Source organism: Electrophorus electricus, chromosome 9 (genome assembly GCF_041902795.1).
Source record: "Electrophorus electricus isolate QZ-2024a chromosome 9, ASM4190279v1, whole genome shotgun sequence".
NCBI lineage: Eukaryota > Metazoa > Chordata > Actinopteri > Gymnotiformes > Gymnotidae > Electrophorus > Electrophorus electricus.
Window position 1 is genome coordinate 21,785,462 of NC_137505.1, and position 9,539 is coordinate 21,795,000.

Sequence of the window (9,539 nt, forward strand, 5' to 3'; positions counted from 1 at the left end):
GCGAGACAAAAGGTGTGGAAATAATTCGTAGATCAAAGCATAGAGGTGTGAGAGGTGCCTAAATTCAGGGCATTTCACACAGGGTGTTATCAGGACCCTCTTTTCCGTTTCGCCTCACAGTGATTTCAGACTGAGACAAATCCTGCCCTGCTGTGATTGGATTAAACAGATCCTCTCCACAACGCTTTAACTACCTAAACAGCATTGTTTTGTCTGGCATGGGGCTCGAGAGGGCGGGAATAAGAAAGACACATGGACGAAGGTTGGGAGGGAGAGAGAGAGACAGAGAAAGAGGGAAAGCTAGAAGCAAACGGAACATTTCTGTGTGAGGGAGGGAGCAGGAGCGCCTTGGGAAATTTTGCAGCAGTAAGTGGACAAAAAGCCATCAGAAACACGTTAGCTCTCACTCTGTCATCAGCCTGGGGTTTGTCCTGTCAGATCATTTAGACCATTTAGCCTGACCCCGCGCACACCGCCGTCCAAGGAGATGTCTCTTAACTCGGCCTTACATGCTAAAGCCTCCCTCTGCAGACACCACGGAGCTGTACACGCGCGGCGGCGCGCGAGGAGCAGTGAGCTTCAGACCATCTCCTCTCAGGTGGGCCATCTGCACCTGGGCTTCTATTAACACGGCTGATCTTAAAACACCGGCTCGGGCCGAATGTCAAGATGGTGCTGTAGGTTGGGTGGAGGTCTGACAGCGCCAAACCTGACGTTCACGCGCAACACGGCTCATTTCAACCAGTCACCTTGTACGAGTGGAGATTTTAACAAGTAAATGTCGGCTCGGTCTGTGAAGATGTAGAGGGCAAGAAGGTAAACAACTCAAACGGGGTTATGATGACATCACTTCGTCTTTTATTAACAATAAGCACAAACTCAGCCAAGTTTCATACACCTGCCCCACAGCCTGTGGAACGACATGGTAAAACATTCCCTAAACAGTGCAAATTACAACATAGTGGAAAGTAGAAACAAATGTGGAGTCAATAACTTGCAAGACATCGAATCTAAGACAAATATAACCATGTTCCAGAATGTACATAGAGTTTTGAGCTTTGCAAAGCCTCTGGGCTCTGAGTTAGCTATCGCACAAGATAATCTACATCAGAGAGGATAACATCTACCCGTGTGTTGGCTCATAGGAGGAATCACCTGTCCTCTAGGACACCACAAAATTATAAACATATAAAATTATTATTTATTACAGTTCTGTGGAAATGCTTTATTGATCAGAAGTCAGAAGAGAATGGACATGTGCAAGCTGAAAGGAAGGATACAGTAACACTAATATTCACTTTTTACAACTGTGGCGAACAGAAAAACATCTCAGAACGTGGGACGTGTGGAGCCTTGAGGCAGGTAGACTACGGCAACAGAAGACAACAGCCGCTTGTATTCCTGTCAGTAAATACAGGATTCAGAAGCTACAGGAAGCTCAGGCTCACCGAATCTGGACAGCTGAAAATTTTTCTTGCTCTGGTGTACGTTTCTGCTGAAGCATGCAGATGGCATGGCCATAATTTGGTGTAAACAGCGTGAATTCCTGGACCCAACCTGGCTTGGGTCAACTGTTCCGGCTGCTGCTGGTGCTGTAATGTTGTAGTGAATGTTTTATTGGCATACACTGGGCCCTCCAATACCAGTAAAGCACATGAGCGTTGCTGCTGAACACGGCCAAGTTTATCCATCTTATATAACAGCTGTTTCTGGCATGATAATGTGCCATGTTACAGAGCAAAATTCCTTTACACTGGTCCTGTGAAAAGGGTTCAGTGTACTTCATTGGCCTTCACAGTCACAAGAGCTGAACCCAACAGAGCACCTTTGGGATGTGGTCGAACGGAACACCGAACATCTGCAGAAATGACACGATGCAATCAGGGACCAAATAAATGTTCCGAATTAATGCCGCAAAGAACCGTTCAGCCCTACGAAGTATCAGAGTGGTGATCTTACTAAAGTGGCCAAAGAGTCCAATTCTGATATTCTTGCTCTTGTTTCCTGGTATGACAACAGTTTTGATTGTATTCGGTGAGGTTTTGTTAGGGTTTGTTAATCTACCTGCTGAATCAGGACCACAAATAGACTGCAGTAAACAGACACCGTCACTGAGGAGACAGCAGAGCTGAGGAAACACACACACTCCTGTGTCTTTCTCCCTGCTTCCTCTAAACACACACACTCTCACACACACACACACACACACACACACACACACACACACACACACACACACACACACTCACTCACTCTCTCTCTCTCTCTCTCTCTCTCTCTCTCTCTCTCTCTCTCTCTCTCTCTCTCTCTCTCTCTCTCTCTCACTTTCACACACATTCTGTGGTGTGTATTGATCGTCCTCTCCTGTTTGATCGGTTTGCATGCTTTATTAATGCAACTGAGCTTCCTTGGACTGGACTGACCAACTATAGCACAAGCCTGCAGTAGTTTCAGCTCCAAGACACAGAGTGACCTTAGCCAGGCATTTACCACACACAGGCTGACCGAGAGCTTATGACATCACATGGTTTTAACATGTAAGCCCAATAGCATCAGTGTAAAACAGCACAGAGAACTGAATCAGGATTCATCACTTCCATATCCTGACAATCCTAACTGCACTTTTACAAATTTGTTTTGGGTATTATCAAGCGTACCTGCAAGGTTTAAATAAATGAATGCACTTTTGAATATATAGACAAAAAATAAATTAACAAACAAATAACTGCTAATAACTGAAGGAGCTTTTGATCGTAGCAGTGTTGCAGTTCCCGCTCTCTGCGCGTTCACTTCCGCTCTCACACCTGAACACACACACTGGTGCCCTGCGCGTTTGCTTAGCTACCAACATTTTGGGACACCGTTACTAAAACATTGTAAAGTTTTCCATGAATCACTGGATAGCCATTATGATAAATACGTTAAAATTAATCATCAGTTGGTAATTGTAGCTACCTTCAGTCTTGATTAAGTGGACTAGCGAGCTAGCAAGGTTAGCCTCAGCAAGTATTTAGTTGCCATAGCTAGCTAAAGACAACTCTCTTACTTTCTCGGTTTTGGGGGTTTTAATCTAATCATCATGTCCCAGAAGCGAGCTAAGCCACATTAATGACTTTGGTACACCACTGTCTTCAAAGAAATGCCAGACTGAAGTGGAACATAAAAACGCTTCGCTCCAAACAGATAATGACCGTAGAGATGTGGTGCAAAAATTAAAATAAAACCGCAATCTTGCACATAAATGCAGCGTCGTTAATATAGGGACAATTCATTACAGGCATCCAGTTTTTGAAAAGGACGACCAGAGAACAGAGCACGTCAACATAGCGCAAACAACAGATACCAGGGCACAACCCAAATCAGGAATCCAGTCGCCTTCTTGACAAGTGGCAGGTCAATATTAATGAAGAACAGTGGCAGGCACTCTGTAATATTTTCCTGTTGGCCTTTCACAAAGTGAAACACGCTGTGCATTCATACGAGAACACCGCGCTTTCCAAAGGCCCTGGAGTTCATGTCATCCCTGTATTCTACAGTATTCTAGTTCATTGGCATGTTTAATTCTAACCTACTATACTGTACTTGGATATATTCTATGAGTAAATGACAAAGCACTTTTGTAAGTCACTCTGGATAAGAGTGTCTGCTAAATGCCGTAAATGTAAATGTCGGAACTGCGCATCACACACAAGAACGGGGGGCTGCGCATTAGTCAGAGCACAGCACATGCAATAAACTGCGGGGCAAAATTGAAGGCTTGTAGATTTTGGGGTTTGCTCTTTGATGGGGTACAACACATGACACAAGTGGAGCAGGAATTTGTGTATGTTGTGTCTGTGTCTAACAAGGGAGAGTTAACCTTGGATTTCCTTGGAATTCCTAGGGAATTTTCACAATGTTAGATGATCTCATAGAGGCAAGATACTTTGTTGAAAATATGGAGGCTACAGCCTGCCATTCAAATTCAAGTGGCTACAAGTGATGAGTGACCTAAAACACATGTGTTTTCAGTTTTTTCTAGACAAGTTGCTTGACAGTTTTCCCACTCACCTCATTTAGGTTCCAGTAAGAGAATTTGACTACTGGTGAATGCAAAGATGAGCTCCCAATAGCTTTTGTCCAGCTGACACTACTGCTCATCAGTGAAGTAGAGCACAAAGCTGACAGGAACACAGTTGATGTACTGAGAGTTTTCCTGACTTTGTAAGTGGATATGAATCTCTCAAGTCATGTGAACAACTTTTACATTTTGGATCATTCAACTTGGCCTCAAGAACTGTAAGATCCAGTTTTAGCAGAACAGCACTATAACATGCTGTAGAAATATGAGGCCAGATGGGGTGTTGTCATAGACACCACTGGAAGAGAATGCACACATTTGGCAGCCTGTGTCTCACTTTGGCCATCACAGTGAAGTTACTCCAATATTCACAAAGTCACTGTTATCCCAAACGCTGCCCTTGAGCACTGCTGCATGTGAGGGGGGCACATCTCAGTATGATAAACAAGCAGAGGTCCCTCCTGACACACCTCTCGTCCCTCGCGCACATCTGTAACACAGGCTGGAGTCCCGGGTCTGAAAGGAGGGAAACGTGAACTCTGACCTCTGCACCCAGGAGCCAGCTCTCCGCAATAGCAGCCAGAGCATTCCTAAGCGACGGTCTCCATCACAGCATCCATTTGTCTGAGATGACAACAGAGCTATGGGTGCGCACAGCTAATCACAGGCTCAAACGTAGAGAAGGAAGAGGGACTACATCATTGGCCACCATGTTTGAAAGGCAGGAGGGTGTAGTCCAGAGGGCGGCGGTGGTGGTGGTGGTGGTGGTGGTGGTGGTGGTGGTGCGATTAGGGGTCTGATTGGGGGATGTTTTGCAGTGTCAAAGGTGAGCACCAGCAACATCTGCAGGTGCTCCTTTAAGATCTAGACCAAACATATAATGTGCGCCCCTGCCTAAACACCTGACGGGCTCCGTAATGAATAAAAACACATGTTAAAATACACGCAAGAAACAATGCATTGTACATTGTCCTTCTACAATTGAAAATAACAACCACTGCAGTGTAGTGTAAAGCATAATGCTAGAATATAGTGTAGTATAGTACACTGTAATATAGCCCATTCCACTAGTAAAGTGCAGTATAATACAGTAAAGTACACTACAGATCAATCGAGTGGTGTGGTATTAAAGAAATATCCACCCATGTCATTATTTTATACCCAGCAGATGTGATAGATGACCTGCAGTGTTTAAACATGCTGACCCACTCATTTCTTTTATAATGGGAAGGAACTGGGCTGGGATTAGGGCCCCATTTCTCCCAGTACACTAGAGCTCTGTGGTGAGTACTGTTAGAGGGCTCTCACCCTCAACCGCTCGCCTGGCAGGTGTGTAAACGTGCCCGTGAAGCTTCACGGCACCTCTCAGCAGCACCGTGAACTCCGACCTCGCCAGCTCCCGTGTGAGCGGTGGTGCCACGACAACGCGGCCCGTCAATCGCACGCACCGGCAGCGAGCCTACTGGACCGTCGTTTCTGACATCGGCTGTGACGAGACAGCATTAGAAAGACAAAGGCAAGCGGGAGAGGATTTGCTTATGGAAAAGAGCTGTGAGTAAAATTTGTCTAGTTCAGCTGTCCTGAATGACTGTCAACTAAAATAAAGGAACTACAGGAGGCAGTGTGTGTAGGTGTGTTTTCATCATTGTCAAAGAGACAATGTTATCCAGAGTAAGCATGACGATTTGTGTACATGATTGTGTGTGTGTGCGTATGAGTGATGTACCTCCACACACACTGTAACTACACATATAAGCGTATCTGTACAGCAACATCTGATTTACTCAATTCTCTCTGCTTCTCTCTCTTCTCTTCCCCTCTCTTGTCTCTAGCTCAGTGTCAGTTTCTGTCTAACCCCTCCCATGGCTGTCTGTCTCTCTCAACCTCTCTCCCTTTGTTTCCATGCCCCCCCACCCCCACCCCTCGCTCAGCCCAGTTCCCCTCCCCCATCACAGAGAGCAGACAGCAGACATTGATCCTGCTGTATCTCGCTGCCTGGGTCATCGGTGCTGTGCTCTGCAGCGCCTCTGTCCCACTCCACCACCCCTCAGTCTGGCCTCACTCATCAATCCCCAGCTCCTTCACACATAGCACCGAACACACGCACTCGCGCACTCGCGCACCCACCCCGTGGGGGGCGCTGTCGCCACCCGGACCTCGCACCCACTTTTCCCGGTTTATAGAGAAAGGGCGAGGATATGCATGTGCTTTCTGGGGTTTATATAAACACTCTGGGGTTTGCTGAAGATCCTGTGGTTCAGGAAAGCACATCACTGAACACCTCACTCTGTAGTCACGGGAACCGCAGCCTTTTCTCCCAGGCAACAGTCCAACAACCCCAAAACAGCTTCAGTGAATAAACTCAGGACAAGTTTTTGTTTAGGGCAGAACAAGCGGCTGCAGATTAGCTTCCAAATGCTGTCATATGAGCTATGAAAAACACGGACATTTTACATGCAGCATGTGGGCCACTAACAGTCCTGTAATAGTCATAGTTGTTAGAAGTTCAAAATTCATGCACATACACCACATGCTTGTATCCTAGACACTCCAAATTTAAATAAGACCAGACCCAGTCCTGAACTAAAAGCAGAACTCCTTAGCTAATTGTATTTAACTCAGCCCAGCAGTTTAATCCAGATTGGATCCTGGGTGGAGGCTCAGACTTCATCTGTCTAACATTATGTGGTGTTGCAGAGCAAAACAGGGCAGCCCTGTCACTACATGCTCCAGCAGCCCTGCACCTGGCGTCCGGCTAGCTCAGCCAGTGAGAGGATGGCATTAAGACTTACATGCCAATCAGCCAATGGGAGGATGGCATTAGGAGTTACATGCCACTCAGCCAATTGGAATTTGGCATTAGGAGTTACATGCCACTCAGTCAATGGGAGAATGGCATTAGGAGTGACATGCCACTCAGCCAATGGGATTTTGGTATTAGGAGTTAGGCTGACCTACCTGTGGGCTCGTGCAAGCCAACCCCCAACATCCCCCAAACAGGACTGATGCACAATATTGACTAAAATACTGTACTCCGATAATCTTGACGCTACCTGCAGTTGTGATGCACCTTGTTTTAAATTAAAACACAGCCTTGATAAGGCAGAAAACTCGTTTGGACCATCTGAGAGTCAGGACACACAGCACACAACTAAATCTGATTTGTTAGAGGGTTCATTTTCACATTACAACTTTCCCAGATATCATCATGTATCCGACAATATATCGCATACTCTGACGTGGGTGATGCTCAGAATGCTGAAGAGTGACAGAGGTGTGAAACCAGCTGGCTGAGAGCAAAACGCAGTGCAACCTGATTTACAGAAACAGCAAGATAAACGGCGATTTAGAAACTCGAGCTTCCAAATGTGGTACATCCAACCTAAATTGTTTATGGATTTCAGCCTAGCATGAGAGTTCACTCAGGTCCCGAATAAACCTGGCTCTACAGAACTGGCCTAGTCCACTGCTGTGTGGGCCAGACACATCAGAGCCTGACCTGCGGGACACACTCCTATCTGACTACAACACACACCGACCCCACAGGACGGCTTGGGTTACATTACCTCATCAGCCAACAGTCTTTAAAGCCTGTAACTATGGCAACCCCCCAGCCACCCCACCCCCCAAACACCTTCTATTTAGAGTGTTGGCAAGTGGAATACCAATAACAGCAGAACAGTGTGACCTTCCAGCATGTAAATGTACAGGATATTCAAGTTGCAAGAATGTCTGCCAAAATTTAATACTGCAGTAACCAGAATTTGTATATTTACACATTGTTAAAAACAGATGCAACAGATGCTCCTGAAATGTCTTATATAGAGTCTTTATAATTCTTGTTGTTTTAAGTATAAACCTTTAAATAGCCTTGGAGTGACAAGCCTTGTTTTCAACAGTGTGTGTTTATAAAGAATATCATGACCATCGTGGTACCAGAGTTAAATATCTCCTCCCCTTCATTCTGGACATGGCTTTCAGGTGAGCAATTTTCTCTCCCTATAGTTACAGACTCTGGATTACAGACTCTGGACCCGACCTCACATGCACAATTTTTCAGTTAATAAACAAACGAATTTTACCAAAAACGCTACTTAACAAAACATGTCACTTTCTGTATGTAAATCCGTTTCACAAAGTCATTCTCTTTCGGCGTTTCTCTCTTTGGGCCTCATCCCTTAGATCTTTCACATGGTAACTACCTCAACAAGAACCATAACTAGTCAGGAATCTCTGAGAAGAGATGGCATCGCACCTACCTCATGACAGCACTATAGCAGCCATCACTGGCAACAATCAGGACACAGGAAGCAGCTTATATGCTTTTGTTTTGTTAGTTTGGATTTCAGCACTCACTGGTGCAATCATGTGTAGGTCACCTCGATTTGTTACCCAACACAGTGTTGAGTGTGGGGGTGTATAACCCAGTAGAGTGTTGACTGTGGGGGTGTGTTACTCAGCAGTGTTGAGTGTGGGGGTATGTTACCCAGCAGATTGCTGAGTGTGGGGGTGAGTTACCCAGCAGAGTGTTGAGTGTGGGGGTGAGTTACCCAGCAGAGTGTTGAGTGTGGGGGTGAGTTACCCAGCAGAGTGTTGAGTGTTGGGGTGAGTTACCCAGCAGAGTGTTGAGTGTGGGGGTGAGTTACCCAGCACAGTGTTGAGTGTGGCGGTATGTTACCCAGCACGGTGTTGAGTGTGTGGGTGTGCTACCCAGCACAGTGTTGAGTGTGGGGGTGAGTTACCCAGAACAGTGTTGAGTGTTGGGGTGAGTTACCCAGCAGAGTGTTGAGTGTGGGGGTGAGTTACCCAGCAGAGTGTTGAGTATGGGGGTGAGTTACCCAGCAGAGTGTTGAGTGTGGGTGTGAGTTACCCAGCAGAGTGTTGAGTGTGGGGGTGTGTTACCCAACACAGTGTTGAGTGTGGGGGTGAGTCGTCAGACAGATTGGTTGGGTCGTGCAAAAACCACAAACTCCACCAGTAAAATGCTAAACTTTGGAGGTGACAAATCAAAAGTTGAGGAAAGACTGGACCTGGGGAGTCTTTGGGAAGCGAGAATGTTAGTAAAAACTCCAGAGAGGGGCTCATGTTGCAAAGAAATGTCATAAATTAATGACTTAATGCATCTTAGAGCTGCTGATGGATCACTACATGTCACAGGCCAGGCTCCACCCACAATGCCACCCAAGATGAACAGGGCTGTGCACTCAGCATGTTCTCTCAGGAAGTTCATAACCATAAGTTTGTTATTCATACAAGAATGCCACACAAATCAAATGAAATATTTCATTAGGTCAATGCCATTATATTGTAGGTGAGTAAAGATTTATTATATTGTTGCATTAAGTATTTTGTTCCAAAATAAGCAGGCAATCTGAAAATTATGATAAAATTTTAATTAAAAAACAAACATGCATATTTTTCTCTTTTTTAATAGGCTCCAAGGAAGTGTACATGAGTGCAGTCATTCATCTCTACTGTG

General features: G+C 45.6%; 1 protein-coding gene across 1 annotated transcript in view; it reads right to left on the reverse strand.

The window, feature by feature from the left end:
* Positions 1-9,539, reverse strand: part of LOC113586729 (E3 ubiquitin-protein ligase SH3RF3-like) — a 130,602-nt gene that overhangs the window by 72,089 nt on the left and 48,974 nt on the right. The gene's annotated exons all lie outside the window — the stretch shown is intronic.